This window comes from Meles meles, chromosome 6, assembly GCF_922984935.1.
Source record: "Meles meles chromosome 6, mMelMel3.1 paternal haplotype, whole genome shotgun sequence".
NCBI lineage: Eukaryota > Metazoa > Chordata > Mammalia > Carnivora > Mustelidae > Meles > Meles meles.
The window spans coordinates 147782197-147797160 of NC_060071.1; the positions used below are offsets into that span (position 1 = coordinate 147782197).

A 14964-nucleotide genomic window follows, 5' to 3' on the forward strand; every position below is an offset into this window, starting at 1 on the left:
AAATCACAGCTTGGTTCCTCACACATCATGGCTGCTGACTTCGGTGTTTGTCTCTGAGCGTGATGAGCTTTGTGCTGAATACTGATTTGAGGTGTGGTTCACCACGCTGCAGACTTAAATTGTCCTTCCCACAACTTTATCTGAGAAGTCTGCGGGCGGTGACGATCACAAGGACTGCTTTCGCTGGGGAAGACTCTACGATCTGCAATTTACTCTGACAGGCTCCACAGTTTTAAGTGCAATTAAATCCTAAGAATTTGCCCAGAAGGAAAAAATTCTATCACATTAAAAAAAAAAAAAATTTAAGGTTAAAAAAAAGAGAGGAAAAAAAAAACAGTTGAATTGAACAACTAATTTCTAACTGGTTGCTCTTTTATTTTAAAAAGAATAGAAAAATGTATTTGGCTCAGCCCAGAAATCGGTTTCGGGGGTGGGGCAGCTCTCTCGGCCTGAGAATGAGGCCCATCGGGGGTCCCAGCTTGCTGACCGGCTGCTCGGCCCCTATCATACCCACAGTCCCAGAGCAAAAGTGGGGGGAAAAGAGGAAACTTGCAGAAACCCACCTTCAGCAGCAGCCAACCAGGCCTACCCGCCCATCACACCGCTCATGGGGCCAGCAGGTGGGGAAGTCTTCCTTCGTCACTGTCTAGGGGATAGGGGCTGACTGCTGGCCTTTGGGGAAAATCCAGTTGCATTTCTAATCGGCAGCCAGGGTCGCTGGTGTCCAGGAAAAGGACCTGTGTCCCTACCCGTTCTTGGCATTCCACACTCGAAATCTTTATTCAACAGGAAGCTAATCTGACATGGAAACAGCTACCCAGGTGACGTTTGGGAAATCAGATTTTTCTTTAAGAGATGTCAAATTATACCTAATGTTGGGGAACATTTCATATAAAATATGCATTGAATTCAGTAGAACATCTTTGAGGGGATGCCTTCGAGCTTCCTGACTCTTGTCATCGAGAAGCACGGAACTCCACGGCCCCAGCCACCTGGTCCACTGCTCCCCCTCCGCCGCCATCCCACCCTCTCCCCAACCCCAACTAAGGGTTACCGGACCCCAGAGAGACCGGCGGTTTGGCTGCCTTCCCTCCTCCAGGCATAGCACCGACCACCCCCGGCAGGACACCCTGCACCCCACCCCCCGGAGACATCTACCACTGACTCCAACAACCTTGACCATCTTTCCCTACCAGGCCCTGAACTCCGTGAAAATGGGGACAACCTCATGCACTCCCCGGCACCTCCCAGTATGCCTGGCACACAGCAGGGTTCCCAGTGATGTCTGCTGGAGGCTCTTTTTCTTTGGAGCTGCTGAAACAGCAGGCACTCAGAAGCCTCCTGGGGGACACACTGCCCTTGCTGACCGTCTTCCCCAGCTGGTGGTAAGCCCGGCAAGGGCAGAGGCCGTGTACCCCGGTGTCTTGGCCAGTGCTTTGCACCTGTGAGATGCCCAGTAACTGTTCACTGAATACATGAATCAAAGACAAAACTAATACAGAGATCCTTCAAGCATCCCTGCGTAAGAGAACGTTACGAAATTGTCCGTCGGTGCTTCTCTTTCGCAGGTGCCTGTTCAAGTCTACGGACCTTGACGCTGAACTTGCTGCAACACAGCATGGCATGGGACCGATCACGCCGTTGGGCAAGCGATCGCCCCACTGATGCGTCATGGAGAAACCGGGATGAAGAGCTGATGTCTCACAATGGAGAGGGCACCCCGAAGTCCCTGCCACACCCCTCCTCGGGCTGTTTGTTGCTTTTCCCTGGACGACCCTCTCCTGCTCCTCACCCAGCGCCGTCCTCTTCCCTCCGTCAAGGCCAGCTTACCCCATAAGACTCAGCTCAGCCTCTGCCTCCCAAGGACATCTTGTTGGGCCCCTCCTTGCCCCCTAAACACTCCTGCACTGACGCACTTGACACAACACCGCTCCCCCACCCCTGTCCCCGCCACCCCAAGGCCCTCAGTGGGCCTTGGGTCAGAAGGGGCCGAGACGATTTCTTCATCTTCAGGGCAGTGTCTGAGCAAACGCGCCCTACACAGAGTCCGATCTACCGTCCCTGTCCCTGCAAGCCACCGCGACCCTGGCTCTCTTTCCCCCAGCCTATACTTTCACCTGCTTCCCTTCATCTAATCCCACGAAATGAAGTCGATCCTTCCCACATAAGCCGTGTAAACACCCTGAGGTCTCGGGAGTTGGGGAGGAGGAACAGGCATGAGAAATGTTAAGTGGAACCTCAGAGGGACGTTCCCCTTGGAGCAGGCATGGCCTTGGTCTCCCCGGCCGCTGAAGTTCACCTCCCTGTGGTCGGGCCTCTCCCTTCCGCGTGTCGGGTCCGTGGAGGGGGACAGGCAGAACCCCACTGCCTCAGCCACCGTGCTGAGGGACACCTGCTACTTTGGGCAGCTCCAGAATAAACACCACAGTGGCCCCTTGCAGGCTGTCTCCTAAGAGCTGCTGGCCATTCCCTTCCGTGCCCTCCCAGTCGTGTCAGACACGGGGGACATTGGCCCTCAATGCCCCTTCCCCCTCTATAAGCATTAATACAGAATCCCAAAGGCATGCATTACTAAAACCCGGCCGCTCTGCTTTGAGCACCAGATGGACCCCTGAAGAGTCTGTACAAAAAAGAACACCGGTGTGGTGGGCCTAGGTCCCGCGACCGACACTACCTCCAGAAGCGCCTTCCTATAGGTCGCAGGCTCGTGTCCAACGCAGCCTACAATTGACCAAAGCATTCTGATCCTTCCTGAGCGCGCACCACCCCTGTGCCCTGCATTTGCTTGTAGGGGCCGTAGAAAAAACTCAGACTCACAAACAGCTCGCGACCTTTCCTAGGAAATAAGCAAGTGCTAATTGAAACAGACACCACATTCCCACTTAAATGGGAACGCTCGCGATTTCTGCGCGGAAACGGTCCTATCGCTTAGAGTGGTGGATGTTTATTATCAGCCCGAATGCGGGCCCCACGAACTCACCGGGTCACACTGGACGGGACGGTGCAGGTGACCAAACCCAACCCTCCAGCCCCTGCAGGAATCCACCCACGTGCTGGGGGCTGACTGTCATCGTTTTAAGGACATCTGAGGACCTCAGGTTCTATTAGTCATGAGCAGTTTATTTTTATTCAAAAGGTCAGAGGCCAATGAAGGCACTTACGGCTTTTTTAAGCGTGGGAGACTTTCCCGGCAGGGTGAGGGGTGAAATGCCGCCATCAGCCGTCAACTGCTGTCCCTGTCACTGTGTCCAGCCCTCACCTAGGGCAGGACATGGAAGTAGCCTCGGGTGTCAGTACCGGGAGCTCTTATTACGCTAAAGCAAGGTCCTTAGTCCATTTTTTTCTGACATGTCTGAAGATAGGTAGGCGTTCCTGAAACAACACTGAAGAGCAACCTACGATTCAAACTGACCGATGGGAGAGGGGTGTAAAGGACCTTGGAACTCATGCCTTTTTTTTTTTGCTTAAAGGAACTGGGGAGGGGCGCCTGGGTGGCTCAGTGGGTTAAAGTCTCTGCCTCCGGCTCAGGTCAAGGTCCCAGGGTCCTGGGATCGAGCCCCGCATCAGGCTCTCTGCTCAGCAGGGAGCCTGCTGCCCCTCTCTCTCTGCCTCTCTGCCTGCTTGTGATCTCTCTCTCTGTGTCAAATAAATAAATAAAAAATCTTTAAAAAAAAAAAAAAAGAAGAAGAAGAAGAAGAAGGAGAAGAAGAAAGTCAGAGGACTTCAGGGATGGGAGGCACTTCACCCAACCACCCACTTGTTAACACTGTTCCTCAGGGAGGAAGCTCTTTGGGTCTTCAAAACAGTTGGAAAGTCACGCCCTGTGCACATCTTGACCTGGTCAGCCCTCCAGACGCAACCGTCCGTTGTGCATACACACCTGTTTCTTCTTCAGATGATTCTCCCGGTGCTCACAAGGATGAGCTGAGAATCGGACCCTCCGCAACAGAGTCCGGGTTCTCCACTGAAGATCAGGACTCCGGGGCTGGCCCCTGCCGAGGCAGGACCCTTGTCCAAATGCGCATCCATCTGCTTCGGGGAACTTGATCTAGTGGCCAGAAATGACACCTTTCTTGTGGATGGGTTGTTAACACATTTGCACGGAACCGAAATGCTAACTCTTCCTCCTTCAAATTCCCGAGGGCACTGCTTCTCACCTCTTTCTGCTCCACCACAAATTGCTAATCTCTTTGTTCCCTGAAGAATCTCCCAAGTGGATTTGTTCCCATTGTTTTTGTCTTGTGACTTTCAGTGTGCGCTGCTGACCAGAGTGGAACTTTTTCCTCCTCTGCAGAGCCGGCCCACCACCAGGGTGCCAGTGGGAAGCATCGGAGGTGGCCCTCCAGAAGGTGCTAGAGGGTCCTGTCCACCCCCCAGACGCCTCAGGGTCACGGGCCTTCGCCAAGACGTGACAGCACTTTGAGACTTTCTGAGCCTGTTTCTCAGGAATCTGCTCCTTTTCTTGGGCAAATCAAGGATATCCAAAGCAGACTGAACTGTTTGGATTTCTGCATTTGCTTTTGGTTTTTTTTTTTCCCCTCACTTTCTACTGCAGTCCAACTGAGTCATCCACATTTTTTAAACAATTTAAGATTCCATTTAATCGAAATCGTTTTATGTCGGTTTGAAAAAGTCCAGCGACAGGTCCTGTGAATTCGACGGAGAAACATGTCAGCTTCTCCTGGTGCCTTTGGTGGACAGGAGCATTTGTCACTGTTTTTTTTTTTCTCCTCTCTGCTTGCTGAAATGTGATTCTGATTTATAAATCGACACCCGATTGACAGATGGATGGCCTACTTTCTGGGCGCTGGCCGCTGACAGAGCCCCAAGACATGTGTAAAGTGATACCTGCTCTCAAGGGGTCTTCATTGTTTTCTTCTCAACTAGAAACATTCCCAAAGCCAAGCTACAATATGAGAAAAATGAAAGACAGATGGTGTCATCAGGCCCTCCGTGAGAACCCGGTGGTAGAGATGGTTCCCCAGGAGCCCGATGAGGGCCAGGCCCACATGGGTCCAAGAGACGATGAGGAGGCAATGGGGTCTGACAGGTGTGGTCGGACAGGTGGAGGAAGGTGCAAGGTATTTTAGGGAGGCAGAAGGTAGGAGGGAAATCTAGAGTCAAGAGAGAAAGAGTCAGTGAAGAAACCAATGTGGCTAAGGCAGAAGACTGTAAAGCTAAGGCTGGAAGTGTCTGAGGCTGGGATTTGCAGGTCCTGAAGCCCACTGTCTGTCCTTTCCTGCCAGACGGTGTGGACTGGCTGCAAGTATGGTGTGTGCACAGAACAAGAGGTCAGAGGCCCAGTGACTGGCAACCACAAGGCCAGAAAGGAAAAGAAATGAGAGAAAAGCGGGGCGGATTTGAGAAAATTTTCCAAATCATTGATGACTAATACAAACTACTCAAAAAATAAACATTCAATTTTGCACATGCATTTTTAATTACTCCCTTATGGATTTTGTACACGGCCCACTTCCCCTATAACCCATGCTCATTTCATTACCATCAAAATTATAATCTTTAATTATGAGCCGATCACTTATTTTCCTTTCCTAAAACCATTCCAGGAACCACCAGGTACGGACGAACTTCTATCTAACAAAATGAACATCTGTGATACACACCAGGAGCAAAATCCTAATTGTTCTAAAACTGGCACTTTGCTTTGACAACCAACTACTTATTTTTTTTACAAAAAAAAAAAAAAGAAAGAAAATGCTTTGTTCCTTTAAAACACCTGCTTTCTTTCCTTTTTGACTTCTAAAGGAAGAGATTAATTTTTATTGGCAAGAAGAGAAGTCACTCTCCAACAAAGGGAAAGCCATGCTCTATGGAAGAGTTGCCCTCTACATTAAATAACGCACAAGAATATCAACCCCAAACCACAAATCGAAGTGGGGCCAATCCCATTTTCCCACATAAAAGCCCGCAGTCTGATAACCTCACTCCTTTGGAATTAGGCTGCAATTGTCGCTCCTCGAGGAGGGTGGCCCGCACAGCGGTGTTTCTGGACGGCCGGATTTCCATTAGAATCGCCTTCCCCCATTCACTCCCTTCTCCACGCCCTCCACCCCAGCGCAGTTACTCAGTGAGTTATAATTTGGCACTAAAATTCAATTAAGCTGAAACTTTGGTCATATGTGGCCTTTTTCTCAGCAACGTGCGATTCCTCCCACCCGTCTTCCAAACGTTTAGCCCATCGATTTTTAAAGCGGAGGGAGGTAAAAAGTTGACTGAAACCGAGCTCTCCTTTCTAGCCACCGGACGGGACTCCCCAAGCGCCAAGACCCCGCAGTGCTGGGTCAGTGCACCAAAGCGCTCCCCCGTGGGCCCCGCGGCCAGCGCCTCGCGCTCCAGCGGCCGCCCCGCAGCCGGGACACCGGCGCGCCCCGGTGGGAGTGCGGCTTGCAGGGGCTCCGGTGCGAGCCGGCCAAAGTCTGTCGGAGCATTGAGACCCCATTGAGGACTGTGGGAGTTTGGGCGGCTTAATGGGATTGTGTTCGGCGCTTCAGGCGCTCCTTTAAGACTCCATGGCACCAACGAAACTCCAACAAAAGGGCCTCTCTAATTGCTCTCTGACTTTCTATGAAACTTTCTAAGCTGCGCTGACATCCTCGAATACAACTATGGAATTCAACAGGGCAGACCAAGGGGGTGTGCGCAGAGCAAGCGGTTCTCAGCCAGGCGTGTGTGGGGTGGGGGGTGACTTGGGGGAGGGGAGATGGGGCGGGTGTGAAGTCTGCGCCCGGGAAAGAAAAATATGAGTGTTCTCCTTTGTGTGCGGACAAACAGCCGAGCGCGGGAGGTCGGGGCCGGGGTCACGCGGCTCCGGGCTGCAGCTGCCGCCATGGGGCGGGGGTCCCAGGCGGGCCCCCCGGGCGTCGCGGCCGGCGGCATCAGCATTCCGGAGGCGCGGGCGGCCGCTGTCCTCGCACGACCCCGGCCCGTCCAGAGCGCGCCCCGCTCCGACCCTCCGGGCGCCCGGGCGCGGGGAGCGCGGGCCCGGCGCCCGAGCAAGGTAAGCACAGCGCGCCGGCGCCCCTCGCCCCTCACCCCTCGACAGGGCGCACCGGAGGCCCAGGCCGGCCCCGCTGCCCCAGGCCCGCGGTCCCCTCGCTCCTGGGGTCGGACGCCCGGCCGAGGACCCCCGGCAGCCCCACCACCGCAGCGCCCAGCCTGGGCCTGGGCCTGGGCTTGGCCTGCAGGGCCCTCCGCGCCTCACTCCGAGCCCGAGAGGACGTTGCCGCCACGGGGCTGACTCGCCCCTCTCGGGATGGGGGCCCACGAGAGCACAGGTGACCTGCCCAGGCCGCCCGCGGCGTGGGTCACCCTCCCTCCGAACCGCTCCGTGGGCGGCGGCCTTACCAGGGTCCCGGCCCCCGGGCGCTGGTGTCCCGGGGGCCCTGCGCGAGCCCCCGCCGCCCCCTCGGGCGCTCCCGTGCGCAGGCGCTGGCCGCGCGGGGCCAGGCTTCGGCGGGCGTGGGCGCGCGGGCGTGGGCGCGCGGGCGTGGGCCCGGCCTCGGACGCTGCCCTGCGCGCCCACGCGGTCACCCGAGGGCGAAGGCACGTTGGGGGCTGGGGGCAGCGATGGCGGCGTCGGCGAGGCCCAGGCGCCGGCAATCAAAGGCTGGGGATGGCGCCCGCCGCGTTGCCCACGGCCAGGCCTGGGGCATGAAAGGATCTTTATCCTCGAGTGACACGGCGGCGGTTTCCTCCTGCCTCCCCCTCCTGCGGCCCTAATTGGGGCCGGCTGCTAATGTGATTAAAGGCCAGTTAAATGTTTCTCGGGGCAGATGGTGGGAAGAGGCCGAGACCCCTGCCCCCTCCCTGGGGTCACACCGGGCCCGTGGTCAGGGGGCCGGTGGTGGTGCCAGTCCCAGGGCAGCCTGGCCAGGCGCCCGCCGATTGTTCACCCCGAGGCGGGGAGGCCGCGGGCGGGCTCCTGGGGCTTTATGTAAGCTGGTGGGCTTGGGGCCCGGCCGGATTTGGGGATTCTTTTCGCACAGTTTCCATTTTCTGGCCTTTGGAACAGCGCCCTGGGCCCTTGGGGCCCTCCCCCTCCGGTGCCCGGCGCCTGCTGGGCCCAGCCGCAGAGGCAGGCCTGGGGGCGCGGGGCGCTGGGGGCCCGGCAGGCTCGGAGCAGTTCGGCTTGGGCTCTCCCCACTTTGGACAGTGACTCAAGATGGTGGTGCTGCGGGGGCCAGGCCGAGCCCCCCACCCGCCGCGCCCCAGGCCTCACGACAACCGGGTTCCCACGTCGGCGGCGGCGTGGGTGGTCTTGCCCTTCCGGGAGGGCTGGGCGTCGTGGCTGCCGGGGCGCAGGGCCTGGGAGCCGGTGTGTGCACTGCGCTGCCCGCCGCGCCCGCTTTCGAGGGCGCCCAGAGGCCCTGGGACCTCTCCCCAAGCCTGCCTGACCGGGCGGACGGAGGCTGTGCTCCGGGGCGGGGGTGGGGGGGGCGACAGACAGCTCCGGTGCGCCCTGCGCGGAGGCCAGGCCAGTGCGGTGGCGGCGGAGTCAGACTCCCGAGCCCCGGCCCCACGGCCCGCTCCCCGCCCGTGGCCCTGTCCCCCCAGGGGCCCGACCATGCATGCGTCCCCGCGGGCTCATTGCTCTGGAGTCCCCGGGCGGCCGAGAGCGCGGCCCCGCTGAGTCCCCGCGCCTCCGAAGTGGCAAATCTGGAACCAGTTAGGGCGGGGGAGGCAGATAAAAGCCGAATGGAAGCCTGCGGAGGAGTGAGCTCGGACGGTCCGCCAGGTGGCCCTGGCCGTGCGCTCGGGCGGCGGCGGCGCGGGGAGCGCGGGGCCGGGCGGAGCAGGTGGGACGCGGCCGGACCCACGCCGCAGGCCGCGCACCCTCTTCCGGCCCCCCAGGGCTCTCCCCGCGGCCTCGGTGCGCCGCAGAGAGGGAAGATGCTGGCCGACTGCAAGGCCGCGCGGGGCCGGGACGGCGGGAGGGCGCGCAGGGCTGCGCGCGGAGCGAGGGGAAGGCCGCCGCCGGCGCCCCCGCCGCGCTGCCCTCCGACAGCCCCGCGCGACCCAGCCTTGAAAACTACCGTTAACCAAGCAGGCGTGCTTCCGTGGAAATTTTACATATCGGTCGTTTACTTTTTTTCCAGTATTTTCTGGAATAGTCTACAGAACTTTCTCATATCCAACAAATGTCAGACTGAACAGATCAGAAAATATGAAAAAAAGAATGACATTTCAGTTTAAGCGGAGTGAAAGCAAACGGTATTTTTTAATAATATTTTTGCCAGAGTGTATTGTGGATCTAAAATTTTGTCACGTTCAAAATATATCATTTTTTATACTTACAATATACATTTTGTACCTTTTTTAACCCAAAGAAGTAAAGCATTGAAAAAGCCAAAGCCGAGAAACCAAGGAGAGCCCGCAGAGAAAATGGTGAGGAACCAAAGCCTGTCTTTCTCCTGCTCTCCTATTTTTTTTCTTTTCCTCCCTAATAGCCTGAAGGAAAATAGAGTCAAAATAAAACAATTTCATATTAAACTAACACATGGATGGGATTCATTCCTTCCCAGATGGTCTGAGGGACCTGGCTGTTTTAGTGGGCTCAGAAAATGCTAGATTCAAGGTGATTTTCTTCAGCTGCTCAGAGAATTGTAAACAGCATCAGCCTCGTGATTTGCTTTAATCTGCCTATTGAACACAGATAAAATTAGAACCGTCTTCCACTTGACATAACCGTGGCGCAGGAAAAGTCATCAATTTTTTTTAACCAAAGGAATATCTGTTTTTGTTTTGTACAAAACGGTACTATTTAACCAGTCTGTACAAACTGAGTGACCTTGCGTTTGTTTGAAACGGCAAATGTTCTAATGTCAGTAACCCCAATGGCTGTAAAAAAAAAAAAAAAAAAAAAAAAAGGTGAAACAAAACAGTTTTTTAAGCTCATCTTCCATTTGCTCTTTTCCAGTGATCTCGTGTCAATGAGCAAGCAGCATAGAGTAAAACAAACAATTTGTGTGTTCCTGGTAAATAATTTTTTGAGTCTCAAAAAAATCAGAAATACGTCAGCTGCCGCTTTTTAGGAATAACCTTTAAACTGGACAGGAGAGGGGGTCATACGGTTTTGTTGACACTGGGAAACTGGCTGCACTCTGAGGGGGCAATGCCGCTGAACGAGAACGGCTTGTTGTGAAGCGAGGCTCTAGGTACATGGGGACACCTCTGCAGACACAGCTCGGCCCCTTACAGTTATGACACGGGTGATGTTGTCTTGAGCCAGACAGGTCCCCTATGCACCTGCAGTGGGGGAGGGGCCCTGGACTGTGCAACCCAGACCCACACCTGCCCGGCCCCGTTGTGGTCCCATCTGGAGGACCCTCTCCATTTTACAATATTTTCTCTCCTTTAAACACTCCGTGCTGGCCGGCTCAGTGACATGACCGGGACCCCTTTGTTTCACACACAAAGCCAAAAGGAACCAAAGTCTGGAGCAAAACTTAGGATCAGAGAAGCCCCCAGGCCCAGGCTTCTTTGTCCCATGGGCAGCCCATAGTCTGAAGGGCGGGCCATCTAGGGGACATCTTTGTTTGCATCCCACAAAGGCGACAGGGCGTCCAACCTCAGGCCCGACTACGTAGTTGGGTTTAGGGGTGTGTGAGAGCGTTTGGGGTTTTTTTTGTTTGTTTGTTTCCATCTTTGTTTGGTTCTGTTTCCCTGGGAAAACTAACGTCCCTTTCGTAGCACTTGAGTCCACCCGTACGGCCGACGGGAAACCCAGCCAGGGCAGGAGAGGGACGAGGCCTCTGCTGGGATGCCAGTTTGGTTTGTGCCTGTTTGGTACGACTGACCGTTTCAAGGTGTCTCGAATTGCCCAAACCAGAGGCCCATTCCCAGGAGGGGAACGAACGCTTCACTGCCACGAAGAGGCCCCTGCAAAGTTGGTCCGAGAATCTTCCCAGCTTTCCCCATGGGAGTGGGCCCCTGACGCTCTCCAAGGGGCAAAACAGCCAACTCCCATATTTTGAACATCCAGAACGCTCAGTGATATTTAGAAAAGTAGACAGCTGGCCTCTGGCCTTGCAGACCTTAAAAAGGACACGGCCATGTTAGACAAAAGAAGTCAGTGTGAGAGCTTGGGGGAAGGGGAAGGGGAAGGGGAAAAAGAATGCCCGGCAAGGTAGGGAGGGTACATGTGAAAACCCCAGGCTTTGTGCCCCGTTTGTGGGGCTCTGTGGTAGGGGCGGGACCATCTGGAGGAAGCCCAACAGGTGGGGGTGGGGGCAGCCCCACACTCCAGCCAGAGTTAGTCCCCGATTGGAAAACAAATCTGATAACCCCCAAAGCCTTCCTCCTGGGGCCTGTGGCTGGCAGGAGGGAGCTCAGACAGCTTCCCCTGACAGGCCTCCCAGCCCCGCCCGGCATTTCTTGGCCCCTCCCAGTGTCATGCCCCGACATCCCTCTGCTCCCCAAGACACTCTCCTCAGCCAGCAACACTGGCTCAGGGACAGGAAGGGCCCTCACGCCGCCAGCTCCCCATAACCGCATGGGGTTCTATGCCTCTCAGAACAGGCCAGCCTGGGCCTCGCTTTGGGGACCTGCTGAGCACCCCTGGCCTGCAGGTGAGGAACCCCGTGGGATCACAGTCAAATCGCAACACCCCGACCTCTCGGACCCCACACGGCGGTGCCGCCACCTGGCTGAGCCAGCCCCATTGGTGTGCGCGTGGGGGCACGGAGCGGAAACCCTCCAGCACGTCCTGGCTCCTGTCCTGTGCCCGGCACTGGTATTCTTGTTCGGAGAACAAAGGCCCGGAGGCCCCTGCAGAACAGAGAAAGGCTGAAAGCAGCGGCTTTCAAAGCTGGCTGACCGTGGCCAGGGTAAGAAATACATTGTGCGTCTCAAGCCAGGGCACACAGAATGGCTACGTATAAAATAAGCAGTGACCTTTGTACACCCGTCTAATGGAATGTTTTCACCCAAGAACACATCTCCCTCCATGCATCGTGAGCCCCAGTATTTGTTACCCTGTTTCGCGTCTTCTCAGTGACGGCGGCCACCTGCTGAACCGATCCTGTGGCCCTGGGGGTTGCAGCTCAGTTTCCACAGAGCTGAGGCTGTGTGGGCTGCAGGAGCCTGGGACTCAGTCCGGGGGCACCATCGGTCCCCGCCTGCCAGCTTTGCGTCCCCTAGACCAGCCCTGGAGTCAGACCATCTCGCAGGGATTCCTAGAGCTGTGCCACTAGAGAAATCACTCCCCCCCGTTGAGTTTCTTTCTCTTGGGGTGAGAGTGACAGCGCCCACCTCCTAGGGTCACAGGGAGGTTCAGATGAGATCAGGCGTGAAATGAGGGCTGGACTCCAAGTGCCCAAGCACCTGTCCCTGTCGTTCCTCTGCCTCTCATCTGCACCTCTGGTCCTGCCCAGAATGCCAGCCCCCGGCTGCCTGCCTCCCAGCGGGATTCTCCCCCTGCCCGCTCCGCTCCTGGCTTCCCTCTGGGTCACCTCCTCCTGGGTTCCCACTGCAGGGTTCCGTCCCGCTCAGCCTCCCCTGAGCCTGGATCAAGCGCTGCTGCCCTGACGGAACACCGGGTGCTGTACCGCACACCCGTGGACGGCCAGCTGTCCGCCGGGAGCTGCAGCACCCTCCCCAACCGACCCGGAGCACGCCCTGGGACACGGGGCTGCTCCTCGCCTCGTGTTGCAGACCAAGTACTGGGGGCCCAGAGGGGTCCGCGCAATTACTAAGGGCAAAGCTGGGGTTAGGCCAGCTCTCCCGGCCTTGGAATATTGTCCCATCCCGCCCAATGCACAGCCCCTGGGTCCACACCCGGCGTCCTCCCTGGGGCCGGACAGAGAGGACTCCTGCTTCACGCTCTCTCCCCAGCCGCCCACGGGAGATGGCTCCTGGCCTGGGGCTGGGAGGGGTGGTGCTCCTTGGGGAAGGGACAAGGAGCTCCTCCAAGCCACAGGGGAAAGATTTCCCTGGCCTGCCTTCCCCTTCTCAGCCCTGAGACGGCTGACTTCATTTTCCTTTGAGTGCGCCCCTTGGAGGCAGAACCACAGTCGTCCCGCCCCCCTCACCAGGCTCACGCACTGCTTCAGTGACGAAGTCATGCACATGGGACCAGGATGGCTGCCCTGTGTCCTCTGCACACAGGCACACATGTATGCAAGTATGCATGAACACATGTGCCCACACGTGCGCACCCACACACACACACAGACTTGCCATGTGCATTTCGGTGGGCGAATTATCTTTAACTGCTCCAGCCTGCCTATGATCAGTAAATAAACATTAGGAAATAGACGGCTAACTCCCTCTTGAAGGAGGCAATAGAATTTTGGGGAAATATGGAAACTGGGGGAAGGCCGGTTCCCCCAAGTTTTTTCAGGCTTTATGAGTCTCCGATGGTGCTGAAGGGGGACGTCGCAGGGTGCCGAACCTCTGTGTCCCCCAGTTATGGACGGAGGCGTCCTGTGGGCACCACTGCAGACACCCAGGTCCCTGCCCGAGGAGCCGGCATTCTAGCGGGAGATGGCCGGGCAGGGCAGGGGAGGCAGCCAGGATGGACCGTGTCTGGGAGCAGGTGGTGGCCGTGGAGGAAGGTGCCAGCAATGCTCTGGAGGAATGTTCTGGGACCTGTGCACCCAGAGGCCAGATCCAGGACCAGGTCCAGGACACGGGAGCAGGAAGGAGTTGGTCAACTGCAGCAGGAGGCAAGTGGCAGAGGAAATGAAAAGGAAGAAGGAACGATGGGGTCTCTCTGGCCCTGCTGCCCAGGACATCCCACCTTCACTCCTTGCCTCCGAGCCCAGCGGGGCTGCAGGGCCCCTCCCCCGACACCCCAGCCGGCCCGCCTCTCAGGGCCACAGCAAGGTCAGGGCCACCCAGACTCAGGACGGCTCTGTGGCTCAGCCAGCCCCATGTGGCTTCTGCCGTCTGTCCTTCTGGATCCATTTTCCCTTGTAAGGATCTTCCCTTTTACTTGTTTTGTTCCTCTGACAGCTTTATATCTCTTTGAAGTTGCTCTTGCACGATCCAGCTGTTCTGGCCATTTTCCTTCCTCTCGGGCCTTTCCGGGGTGGGGGGGTGGGGGACTCAGAGCAGTGGACACCCCTGCCACCGCTTTCTAGTGGCCTTCACCACCCATCTGCCCGCACCGGCGGAGCCCCAGAGTGCCAGAGGAACGACCACAGCTCTAGCAGGACTCACGCTCCAGGCTTCTTTGAACCACAATGTGGGGAGGCTCCTGCACCCCCATCCCCACGCATAGACACACGGGTGCACACGCGCACACACACCTGTGGTCCCATGAGGAGAACCGTCCCCACCCAGGAGTGAGCTGCCCAGCACCGGATGCCTTCTGAGGCTTGTCCTGACCCTGGGGCCCGGGAGGCTGTTTCCCCTGGAAAGCAGGTGCCAGAGACACGGGCGTCTGCTGTTCTCCCCGACCCTCCTCCCACCAACGGCCGGCTCAGGTGTGGGGCTCACCTTCAGCGTCTGTGAGTGCTGCCATCCGCCCACCGCGTCCGCTGGACAGCTCTTCCTGGTGTGTCGAAGCATTCTAGAAAATGCTCCGAGCTCCACAGGCCCCGGGCCCCAGGCCATCCGAGACGAAAGAGCCGGCCTTGCGAGGCGGACAGGCGATGCACGCAGCGGTGAGCAGGTTCCTCCGAGGAGTGGGGAGCCTGCCCTTCTAGCCTCCTGCTGGCCGGCTTGGCCCTCACAGGTGCCCTGCCCACCTCGTGCTGCCCTCTTGCTCTCCGTCCCCCCGCCCGCTGGACTTTGGATGTATTTTTTTTCCCTTGCTGCCAACCTGTCACCTTGGTCGCTGCCCTTCCCCCAGTGCCTCCAGCAACACGTTTTCCCTGAGGTTTTCCGCCAGCATAAACCTCCGAAGTATTTGCTTTGGTGTGTAGTCATATTCATATTCTTAGTGGGACAAAAACCCCAAACCAAAAGGACGCCTGATGGCGGCAGGTGCCCAGGGGAAGC

General features: G+C 57.2%; 1 long non-coding RNA gene across 1 annotated transcript in view; it reads right to left on the reverse strand.

The window, feature by feature from the left end:
- LOC123944783 overlaps positions 1-14685 on the reverse strand; it is a 49941-nt gene extending 35256 nt beyond the window's left edge. Inside the window, exon 1 of the long non-coding RNA XR_006818846.1 lies at positions 14461-14685. This is a non-coding gene — a long non-coding RNA (uncharacterized LOC123944783). The remainder of the gene's footprint in view (positions 1-14460) is intronic.
- Positions 14686-14964: the final 279 nt, after the last annotated feature.